The sequence below is a fragment of the Suricata suricatta genome, chromosome 2 (genome assembly GCF_006229205.1).
Source record: "Suricata suricatta isolate VVHF042 chromosome 2, meerkat_22Aug2017_6uvM2_HiC, whole genome shotgun sequence".
Lineage (NCBI taxonomy): Eukaryota > Metazoa > Chordata > Mammalia > Carnivora > Herpestidae > Suricata > Suricata suricatta.
The window spans coordinates 39532552-39545150 of NC_043701.1; the positions used below are offsets into that span (position 1 = coordinate 39532552).

A 12599-nucleotide genomic window follows, 5' to 3' on the forward strand; every position below is an offset into this window, starting at 1 on the left:
ACCTAATGGAGAACCAGGAGGAGCGGAGGAGGGAGAGAGAGTTGGGGAGAGAGAGGGATGCAAAACTTGAGAGACTATTGAATGCTGAGAATGAACTGAGGGTTGAGGGGGAAGGGGGAGGGGGGAAAAGAGGTGGTGGTGATGGTGGAGGGCACTTAAGGGGAAGAGCACTGGGTGTTGTATGGAAAACAATTTGACACTAAAATATTATTGGAAAAAAAAAGAATTTTGAAAACATTAAAAAAAAAGAATGTGGACAAAATAAAGATCTCTCTACAAATAAAAATTGACAGAAGTAACACCTAGTTCTTTACACTAGGAACATGTAGAAGACATATTTAAGGAAGAAGGAAACTTACACAAGAAGGACAGTCCAAGTTACAGAAGAAAAAACTGCTAATCAAAGAAACTGTAAATATATGGGTAAATCTAACCAGGTTTTGTATAAAACAACACTAATAGTGTCTAATTTATTGGTGTAAAATATAAGACAAAACTAACATACTGGGCAAAAATATAACTTGGGAGGGGGTTTTCTGTCAATGTGTTCTAAGATCTGTATTTGAGAGGAAAGTAAGATATAGTTTAACTTAAGGCTCTGAAAATAATATGGAAGTTCATATTTCTTTGAAAGCACTAAAAGAATAAAAATAGAATGTGTATCTTCCAAACCAGTAAGGAGGAAAAATGAAATGAAGAAAATGCAAGTTCAGTTGATTCAAAAGAAAAGAAAATAAGGAAGGAGGAAGGAAGTGAGGAAGGAGGAAGAAAAGGAAGGAAGGAAAGAGGGAGGGAAGGAAGAGAAAAATGAAGCCTACTAAAAGGTACACAAATAACAATATACCAAAGAGTGGGAATAGATACACATTTCAGTAATGATTTATTTAAGTGAACAAACTCTATAGTTAAAAAAGGTTATCAGACTTTATGTCTAAAAATCCACTAGAAGTCCATTTAGACACACCTTAAATAAAAGAACCTGAGGGCACTTGGGTGGCTCAGTTGGTTAAGCGTCTGACTTCAGCTCAGGTCATGATCTCACAGTTAGTGGGTTCAAGCCCCGCTTCGGGTTCTATGCTGGCAGCTCAGAGCCTGGAGCCTGTTTCAGATTCTGTTTCTCCCACTGTCTCTGCCCCTCCCCCACTTGTGCTCTATCTCTCTCTGTCTCAAAAATAAACTATATATATATAAAAAAAAAAGAACCTAGAAAGTTTGAAAGAAAAAGTAGTAAAAAGTTACATCAAGGTAAGAGTAACAAAAGAAAAAAGAAGGAAGGAATTGATACTGATATGTCTATAGCACCATAATTACAAAATAGGCCTGCAGTTCTATATAATGAATGTTGTAATAGAAATTAGTCTATTGTGAGGAAAGGTTAGGGGAAGAGTTGAAAGAATTTGAAGGAAGAAAAGGAAATAAACATTTGGTCATTGTTTCTTGAGCAGCTGCTTATTCCTGGCCCTGACGGTTTGTTTGCATTTTCTCCTTGAATTCTTCTGACAACTCTCTACAACATGAATTATTACCTTCAGGTTAACTAGGTTGCCTAGGGCTCATATGTGCCTGAGCAGGACATTGGATTCAATTCTGTCAAACCAGACATATGAAAACCATATGAAAACCGAGCCTTAAGTACTTGTGTGTAGAGTTACCAGATAAAATATAACCCGTTAGATTTGAAATCCAGATAAACAACAAATAATTATTTTTGTACAACTATCCTATGCAATATTTGGGACATACTTATACTAAAAAAAATATTTACCATTTATCCAGAATTCAACTTTAACTGGAAGTTCTCTACTTTTTGTTTTTTAAATGTGGCAGCTCTAGGAAGAGGTAAGATAAAAGGGAGGACAGCAGTGAGTGGAGATATAACGGTGCTTAGCAAAGGACCCCCTTGTGTCCCAAAGCAAGACTCACCTCCTTTTCTCCTGTGACAATGCATTTAAATGTATGGAAAAACATTTATGGCCTACCATTTTATTGTTATTGAAGGGAGGGGGGGTTTAAACTGAGTTTGTGGGAGAGGAAGAAGATAGGTTGGACACTTCTAAAAGAAAGAATATTATCTAGTGGGCTATAGCCATAGAAATATGTAGGAGCTGGGTATAAATTCATGTATAAGTTTTATGACGGTTAATTTGCCTGAAAAATATAATTGGGTGATATTCTGTTTTAAACATAAAGTCATACAAATGCTCATGTACCAGTTACCCATACACACTTGTATTTTTTTCCTGCACATTTGGGGGATGGGAGATTCTAATTGAAAAGTTTTTTTTAACCAAGAGCAGTGGCATAGCATGAAGCAGGAGAGGTTCAGAGTGGAAACATCTCCCACAAGATGCCCCACCCCATCTTTCTACCTTCAAGTCCCAGATGGAGACAGCCTGATATACAGTGGTGATAGGTGACTTTTGCTTTCAGCTGGGACATGATGTGATGCCTTGCTAAAAGAGGAATCTATAAAAAAGGGAATTGGGTGCTGAGGCTGGCCATACTATGCTCTTCCAGTGCTTTGGTACTGAATTCCAGTTTCTACATTTACTCCCAAACCCTAACTTTTCAAAAGGTCAAACTGTAATAAAATGCCCTCTGCTCTATGTTTATTCTGATCATATACTCTTTCTTTGATGATTAAGAATGTAACTTAAAGATCTTTTTATGCCCCTAAGCCACCAATTCAATAACGTCAGGCATGGGGTGGAATGAAACAAGGTTTAACACCAGCTCTCCGAGCATCTGGATAACTGAGGACAAGTATTCAACCCCTGTGATCTTCAGTTTAGCTACCAAGAGTTAGTTGTCCTTTGGGGAGCAAGGAAAGGAAGCACAGACTAACGGTTAGATAAGCCCTCTGGCCTCTTGAGCTCCACGTCCCACGATACAGGATCACAGAAGCAAATGATAGGAGGTACCGTCCTGATTCTGTCATGTGCAGAAACGGGTAGTTTATTTCAAATGTCTTTGGCAGATTTATTAAAATAAAACACATTTATATTTACACATATTTAACTATTATACATATTTAACTATTCAAAATATAAAATATATACTTTTTTAAAAATCCAAGTTGATTTGGGATTTCTGGCTGCTTATAGTCTAGATAAAAGGTTTGCAAACTACAGGTTAAAGGCCACATCCCATCTGCGAGCCGATTTTATAGGTAAAAGTTTTATTAGAACACAGCCACACATCTGTTCATGTATGATCTGTGGCTGCTTTCCTGCTACAGTGACAGCTGAGTGATCATGGAAGGGACTATAAGACCTGACGACTCAAAAATATTTACTATAGTTTTTTACAAAAAAGTGTTTTTGCCAGTCTCTGATTATACAGTGAAGGATTTATTTTTCTGTTGTAAATAAATTTGAAAGCTATTTATTTATAAAGATTTTATTCATTTTTTTTTTGCTTATTTATCTGAGGGAGAGAGTGCATGCACACAGGTGAGCATGTTATGGGGGTAGCAGCAGAGAGAGAGGAGAGAGAGAATCCCAAGTAGGCTCCATGCTACTGGCATGGAGCCCAACACAGGACTCCATTTCATGAACCTTAAGATCATGACCAGAGTCGAAATCAAGAGTCAGAAGCTTAACTGACTGAACCACCCACAAGCCACAAGATTTTATATTTTTAAGTAATCTCTACACCCAGTGTAAGGCTCAAACCTATGACCCTAAGATCAGGAGTCACACACTCCACCGACTGAGCCACCCAGGCCCTCTGAAATCTATTTATTTAGATAAATACATAAATTTAGAAATTTATTTAGACAGGCAGGAATTCGTTCATGGGTTCCAGTGGTGCCAACAAGATGACAGCATTTAAGACTGAAAGCTGTTGTAGTTAGAAATCAGCCAGATCTGACTTCTAACCCCACGGTGTATAGAATACAAACTGTGAGACTGAGAGGATTAAAGCTCAGCATGAAGTCAGACAGAGGAAGTGTCAATAAATGTTCAATCTCTGTATTTAAACAGGTACTAAAATAAATATGAGCTTTCCCCCTATACTCTGCTTCATTTCAGAAGTGAAAAAGAGCAAAGGGAAGCAGTCAGATATGATCATTCTGATAAAATGAGGCAAAAAAGACCTCTGTGTAATTTTGTTGAAGCACGGTTGAAAACAAAGTCACTGGGTCACACATGAAGTACCAGACCTCCCCTTTCTTAGTTAAAGTTAATGACTGGGATTTATTCACTGAAACGTAAAATTGCCTCTGCTTGCTGGGAACATCCAGTATGGGGCAAACCCCTACTTCCTTAGACCCTCACCAGATCACTCCGCCTGAGCCCACATTCTGTAATAGGTTCTTTCTAACACCATCTTATTGAGTCAGCCCATGACCCCCCATGGAGAGTGTCCTCCCTCCCTGCAATGAGTAATAAAACGAGTTTTTCAACTACAGGTGTCCCCGTAGTCTTTGACTGAATGTCATTGATAGATGGGACAGCAAGATGAGAATAGTTTCTGGTTTATTATAGGAACTATAAACTCCACAGTGGCTATAGGGAGGGAAGTAGGATGATAATTATTGAATAAAACTGTGTCCTGGGAATTTTGCATAAGCTAACACATTGGATCTTTCTACTTCTCATTTGAGTTAGATGTGATTTCTCTTGTATTGACACAAAAGCTGAGGCTTGTTGGAGTTGACCGAGGAGGGGGGCATGGCAGATGTGTGTATCACTTAGAAGTATCCAAAGGCTGAGAGACTTGTGGTTTTTTATAAAGAAAGCCTAGCTAAAATGAATAAAGCCTATCTCTCCCCCTGGGATAGCCTCTCTTGTACGTATGGCACAGTATGGGGAACTGGGACCAGGATGCACAGATTCTCTCTCTGAATATTCCTCCTTCTTGTAGACACAAGCTCTTAGAGCAGCTGTTAGTTATGTCCTTGCTATTAGAAGGTTAGGAATTTGGGATGAGAATGACCCAGCCACCAAGCCATTCGTGGAGCTCATTCGAACCACTGATGCCCCCTCTCAGGCCACTGGATCAGGATCCACGGGGAGACTGAGAAATTGGTGCTCTTAACAGGTTGTTCAGGTGCTTCTGAAACAGACCCACCTGGAGAATCAACTGCCTTAATGTAATGGACTGTCACATTCCCTGTCAATCCTTCAAATTTCACACATCAAGTCTCCATTGAGAGTCCCAACCTTCTGATTTCTCTGTCTGCACTGACCTTCCTACTCAGCGAAATGACCCCAGCTCTCGGAGTCCACATCGTGCAACTTTTGCCCAAGTAGAGAGGCTGCTGGAGAAAACTCAAACAAATTCACTTTCCTGACCTGCAGCAGTATGCAGGTGACCTTAATCCTTGATTTTGTCATTAGCAGTAAAGGAAAAATTATCTAAACCTAACCTGGAACAGAGCTTTTGTGTGTAATCCACTTCCCTGTATTCCTCTGGGAAGCAATTAGTATTCCTGATAAAACGCTTTCAGTTTTTTCTAGTAAACCTTAATGGAATTAGACCTGATATAGAAAACTAGCTACCTATACAAGCTACCTATATATCATTTAGCTAATGATTTTTACTCAACATTCTTTTTCTTTTTATGCAATCTAATAAAAATTATCTAACTATTATCTAACTTTTTTTTCTGTAAATGTCTCTGCCAAGAGCAACGTCTTAGAAATGACCAGTTTTAGATCTTTTTCTATGAACAAAATTTGACATTAAACTTTCAAGTTCATTTAATTAAATTTTCTTAAATTTAATAGGAAAATGAAGATTATTAATATTATTATCTCCTGCTTATAAGCCATAAAAATTTTGACAAATAGAGATCCCCATAATGACATGATCTTTGCATTTGTTTTACATGGATAAATTGTAGCTTTCCAAAAATATTATTGTCTTCTAGACAGAAGGTGTCATGAACAGCTTTGAATATTTCTACATGTCTCTACCTATAATATTAACAAAGAGCAAATTAGATAGTAATCCCTCTTTTACTATTAAAATTTTTTTCTGGAAACAATTAAAGAAAAGTTTTATTTGAAATTTGCTTCATGGAAAGAGATCTGAAACAGGCCAATTGAACAATTTTTCTCTTGGTAGAGATGTTTTTAGGGTAAAAAATATGGTGTATATAGAGAGAGACTGAGAGGGGAGTGGATTGATGAATTTTTTAAATTTAATTCTTGCATATCATGTGCAAATCCCAACTAAAGCTTTTCTAAGTTAGGCCCCTGCATAGAATAAAGTCTATGCTAGATATGATCACTGCTCTGCAAAAAGATTACCACCTAGGGAAAAGATAAGACTTACACTAAAATAATCTTAGGCACTGTGGGATAAATTACATGTGCCATTGCACAGGTGTGAAATAATAAGAAACACACACATTTGTCTCTGCCCCTGACCCCTGACACAGGACTCCTAACTTCTTGTAATTTCCTTAGTGATAGGAGCACTCAGAGCATGGTGACTCTGGGTGGGCTCCCAGATGGCTTCAGGGGGAGGAGGGTGGGCACAAGGGCATAGTCACCAGAAAGACCAAATCCCAAATTTTGAATCCCATCCAATCCTCCAGTGAGGGGAGAGAGATGGGAAATGGAGTTCATAATTGATCAATCCCAAGAGTAGGGGCTTTGGAGAGCTTTCAGGTTGGTGAATATATCCACTCTGGCAAGGCATCTATCCTAACTCAATAGGGACAAACTCCAGCACTCAGGGTCCCTCCCAGGACCCCAGGACCTTGCTTTATGTGTCTCTTCATCTGGCTGGCTGTTTATTAGTATCCTTTATAAAATCCCTTAATAAACTAGCAAATGTAAGTTAAGTGTTTCTCTGAGTTCTGTAAGATGCTTTAGCAAATTAATCAAATCTGAGGAGGAAGTAGTGGAAAACTCTCATTTGAAGCCAAATCGGACAGAGTGACGGGCACCATGAGGACCTACTACTTGTGATTGGTACCTGAAGCAGACTGGGAGAAGTTTTGTGGGACTGGGATTTGGATCTGTGGGGTTAGACTCTATCTCCAGGCAGATAGTGTCAGATCAAGTTAAGTTATAAACCACCAGCTGGTGTTGTGGAGAAATACTTGATGTGGGAAGAGAAGTCTCTGTATATTTGTTAACCAGAAGTGTAAGAATTGAGGTGTTCCATGCTAGTAGTAAAGGGAAGTAAAGTAGTAAATGGAAAGAATGGGTGGTATTCCTAGTACACAGAGAGAGGAGAACAATTCCATCTGTCAGTATCAGTCTCAGTGAAGGCCCTAAGACATGGTGACTGTGCTGGTTCTGACGACTAGGAGTCCCCGGGGAGAAGATGAGGCGGAGGTGTTCTAGGTATGGGTCACAGTTTTACAAAGAAGATTGTGTGTAATACGCATTTGGGGAATGATGAGATATTCTAATAATTGACACAGGGGGAACAGGTTGGAGAATAGTGGAAGATAATTCATGTCAAGTATTCTCAAACTAGACCCCAATATTTTCAAGCCAGAGATTGCTGGGAGCCAGAATAGATGAGTGATTTATTTTTTTCATGTGATTCTAGCAATAGGAGCAAAAATTTGTCTTTACAGAAAAGAGAGAATACTATGATTCATTTATCTGAAAGATTTTGAATAGTCAACACAAAAGAGACAGAAAGCAGAATGGTGGTTGCCAGGGAGTGAGGAGAGAGTAGGGTGTTATTATGTAACGGGCACAGAGATTCAGTCTGGGACAATGAAAAGCTCTGGAGATGGATGGTGGTGATGGTTGTGTAATAACGTGGGTATATGTAATGCTACTGAGCAGTACACTTAAACACTGTTAAAATGGTAAATTCTGTGTATTCTTTAGCAAAATAAAAATAAGAAACGGGAAAATAACGTGTCTTTAGGGCAGACACTTTAGTCAAGAAAGGATAATTTTGGTGAGCTTTCTCATAGTACAAATAGAAGGTATTAAAGATGCTTCAAATGTGGATGGACCGTATTTCTGTTCAATGGGGCTTGCTCTTTAGAGATGATGATGGAACAAGCTTGTTTTTGATACACTCTAAGTGGAGCTTTACATAGGAGGGAATCAACCTGAATTTGTGGATGTGAAGGTAAGGAAGAGAAGGAGAGAAGCCCCAGAATCATGAGGAGGCCTCAGTAGCATGGCCACAGCCCAGGGCTAATGAGATACCTCCACAAACAAGTAGTGATGCCCACATCAGGTGATCCTAACTTTAAGGTTTTCATTTCCCTCTACAAATTGTGATTTTTTTAAGTTATCATCAAGCCTTCAGTATAGTTCACAGGCCAGCAAATCACAGCCTGAGGGCCAGCCACCTGTTTTTATAACTAAAGTTTTTATTTCATCATAGATACATGTTTATGTATTATCCAGGGCTGCTTTTGCACGACACTTAGACAGTTGAGACGTTGTGGCAGAGATCATATGGTCTATGAAACCTAAGATATTTATTATCTAGCCCTTCAAGAAAAAGTCTGCAGAAAAATTTGTTACAGATTCATGTTAGTTGTGTTTGAGAGGGAACCAGAGGTCCCTTGTTCACTTTCTAGAATGAAGCCAGCCAGAAAGGCGCAGAGGTGCAGCCCCTGGGTTGCTCAGTCGGTTGAGAGTCCAACTCTTGATCATGGCTTAGGTCATGATCTCATGATTCATGAAATCGAGCCCCACATTGGTCTCTGTGCTGACAGCACGGCACCTCCTTGGGATTCTCTCTTTCCTTCCTCTCTGCTCCTTCCCTGCTTGCTCACTCTCAAAATAAATAAATAAACATTAAAAAATAAATGTGCAGAGGTGATGTGCAGATAGACCTCAGGGTAGCAGTCAGATGAGAGGCACCGCTGCTTTGGGCTTATAGAACATGGATGCACAACCTGTAACATCTCAGAAATCCTTCCGGAGAGGACTGAGCTTCCTGTCATAACTTAAGACCTTGGACCTTAAATGTAATTGGGTTATATATTTGAGATTCCATGTATGAAGGTTTGGAATTTTGGACTACATATAGAACTAATCTCAATCCTTAAGGAGATCCAGGAATATGACTTTAGCAAAACCTCTAAACAGTTGAACAAATGGTGTTACTTAATGCAGAATGACACTGCACAGGCATGTTCTATAATTACATCCCAAAGTGAATAGTATGTTGCTATTTTCCTAACAACGTTTGAGGTGGAGGGGGAGTGAAGGCAAGGAAGGTGGTGGTATGCACTCTTTTGAATAAGGACATTTTAGGCATAACTCCAGATATACACAGGACTGTTGTAGGCATTCATTAACATTTCTTGAATTTTTTAAATCTTAAGATTTAAATTTCCCTAGAGTAGTGAATGTATCACTAGCCAGCTATGATAGATTGAATTTCCCTTTCGTAAAATGAAATAATTCCTAGATATAAAAGAGAGGTACATTTCGATTGCAAGTCATTCTCTACCCTATGTGGGTCTGGGGAATCCCAAGTGAATGGTGCTCATATTTTGGTATCATCAATTGGCCAGGCAATGGAAACCAGGCTGAACTTCTTTATCAGAGAACAGAGTGTTGCACCTAAATTCTATGAGCTCTGAGTTTTGGACTACCCATTTCTGTATAATGCTCCAGCTGGTACAACCTCCTACCTGGTCTTAGCAGGAAGGGCTGAGCGTGCTGCTGTTTCTTAATAAAACATCACTCTCCCATCACTCCGTCCCACAGACTAGTTTACTGGAACATCTGTAACATGTGAATTAAATTCAACAAACTTCACTCTTGTTGAAAAAGATGACTTAATCCCCAGGAACTGCAATCTTTAGTTGGCCAAGTATTTTGAAATCACGGTTATGTCCAAAGTTGAAAAGAGAAGCAATCTTTGGCTTTAGCAACGATTGTTTTTAGAGCATTTTGGATGCTAGGCCTTCAATGAGTCATGATTATGTACCATAATTGGATTATCTTTTCATTCATTCATTCATTCATTTATCCATTCAAATATCCATTCCAAAGATGTTGAGCACTTAGTATGTGACAAACATTGTTCCCAAATACAAGGATGAAAAATGCATAGTTCCTGCCCTTACAGAAATCATATTTTTAGGAAAGAAACTCTGCTTAGGTTAAGTTTGATTATGGTTGTCTTGACTAACACCATTGTCATCAAAAATAAGATCCAACATATGAATATTTGATTAATATTTTGACATAATTCATACCAGATTTGAAGACACTTTGCAAAGTAATATCTTAAAAATGTCTAATTATAGAATTTTTATCAAAGCTATTTTTTTCAAAGATATCACTGATTTGTGCATATTACAATCTTATTTAATATATTTTTGATGTGTTACTTTGGTTATGATATGCTAACATCTATTACAGTGTTAGCATATTGGCTTTAGACATAGTAGACATCCAATAAGCATTTCATTGAATTTTAGATTTGGAAAGCATCTTTAGGAATCAGCCAGTCCTATAATCCTTGACCTTAATTGGGTTTTGGACCCTTTGAAAATCTGATTAAATATATGGGCCTTTTGTTCCCCATTAAAAAATAATGTATTTACATATACTCAGACTCTTGTATTCAAATTTAGGAAATTGGTGGATCACCCTATGTATCATCGACAAACTCCTACATCTTCCACTTTATAATTGTTAAAAATCATTGCCTAGAACAGGGGTTGGAAAATTATGGCCCTGAGGCCAAATATAGCTCATCTCCCATTTTTGTATTGTCTGTGAGCTAAAGATGGTTTTTACATTATTAATGGTTTCATATTATCTTCAAATTTGCCTCTTGGGCTTAAAAACCTAAACTATTTACTATCCTGTCCTTTACAGAAAAAATTTGGCAGGGCCTGGCCTAAAATGGTTAGAAAATCTTTTCTAAGTCACTCAGCCAATTATGAGAAAACAGAAGACTAGAATTCATACCACTTGATTCCTCATCTACTGCTGTTCTCATTACTCCTGTCGATCAGTTAAAATATTGACTGATTGATTGATTTAAACCCAATACAAAAGATAACAAAGAGTTGTAACTCTGGAGTCCTTAATAAAATTTCTTAGAAAAATAATTATGCAGGTGTGTAGGAAGTTGAAATCCAGGAATTAAGTGACCATCCAAAATTATATTACAAATTTGTTAAAGAAGCAAGATTGAACTCTCAAACTCAAGTTGTGCATTACTGACTTACTTTTTTAAAGTTTGCATTATATTCTGTTTCACATATTTGAAGTGCAGTACTTCTTATAATTGTGTGATTTTAAAATTGTTTTCAGATTCGTCCTTTCATGTAGTACTGCAAAAATAAGATGAAAAGAATTATAATAACCATTATTACACATGTTATTTTGAATATACTTCTTTTAGAAATTTCAAAGTACCTGGTTGCTATTGATTGTTTTCTTCTATTGACTAAGGCTGCCAGAATAGTTTTAAACTGTATGTGAGAAAATTACCAATAACAGAGCTTAAGGATTTTTGTAATAAAAAAATACTTAAAATATAAACATTTTAATAATATATAAATGAAATATCAAATGCCCAAAGGCCTCTATGATGGTTTTAGCAAGACTCTTTTCTTTTTTCTTTTGACAGATTCTGAAACCACTTCTATTCAGGTGTGACCACTTATAAAAACTGGGTGTCACCTTCAGAGCAGTGTGTGCTACATGGAAAGAACTGGACAATTCTTTTTCTAAAGGTGGAATTGTGGTCAAGAGTAAATCAGCTTGCTTTTTACAGCAAGACTGAAGATTCTGAATTAGAACTTCATTGGTAAGTTCACTATGTCCTCTTCATGCTTTCTTCTTTCATGAGCCCCCCCACCCCAGGTCTGCTGCACTTACCTGAAAAAGCCAGACTTCTCAGGGAGGTACAGAGATGGGCCACCTATCTGGATTCCAAATGGGATTCTTTTCTAATAATAAATCTGCTTGGGCACTTTCTTGAACTGCATGCATTCAAAAGGCCCAGCCGGTTCACTAAAGCAAAAGGAAACTGATGTGTTCTAAGTTCCGTAGAGCGTCAACAGGAACCACAAAACCTCAAAACTGTTTCAAATACACTAGCATTGAAAAACCAGGCTCTTAAAAAGATGAACAGTAGTCCAGGTTACAAAATGACAACAAGGCCAACTGTCAAGAAAGAGTAAGGTTTTAGGACTACTGTAAGGATCCATTAAGGGGGAAAATGATATTATCAAAAACAAAAAGGGAGATGAACTGTGTGTTATGTTTGGGATGAGAGATTATATATATAGTATTTCCCTTCAAAAATTGACAGAGTTATTCTGCAGCCCCCTGGGGACCTAGGACTACTATTCTTATCATGTATTTTGGTGATTAGCTCTGTCATTGATATATAATATTGACTATGATAAGACACTTCAATTGGCTCATTTAATTAGAGTGAAGAGAGAAGATAGTTCAAGCAGAGACTATTAGAGTGGCAGAGTAAGGGAGTACATTTGTCCACAGCCTCACTTTTTAGAGTCTTAACATTATCTCCAAAACAAGATAAGCATACAGAGAGATAAACGGCAAGTATTGAAAGAAAAATAAGTTCCTCAAACTGTTCTAATTTGCTATCTTAATGCAGCACTGTAATAGTCTAGAAATATTAATAATCATTGTGTAAATTACATGATAATGTTA

The 12599-nt window shown here is 37.7% G+C and overlaps 1 protein-coding gene and 1 pseudogene across 2 annotated transcripts in view; one reads left to right on the top strand and one right to left on the bottom strand.

The window, feature by feature from the left end:
- The window catches only part of GPR141 (G protein-coupled receptor 141), a 43983-nt gene extending 32062 nt beyond the window's left edge, over positions 1 to 11921 (bottom strand). The window contains exons 1-3 of one of the 2 annotated variants that reach the window (XM_029924884.1): positions 11793 to 11921; positions 11138 to 11242; positions 9584 to 9677 (exon numbers count right to left, since the gene is read on the bottom strand). The gene's annotated coding sequence lies outside the window, so the exon portion shown is untranslated. The remainder of the gene's footprint in view (positions 1 to 9583; positions 9678 to 11137; positions 11243 to 11792) is intronic. The other variant, XM_029924891.1, reaches the window with a different exon arrangement.
- LOC115274857 overlaps positions 5211 to 12599 on the top strand; it is a 9695-nt pseudogene continuing 2306 nt past the window's right edge.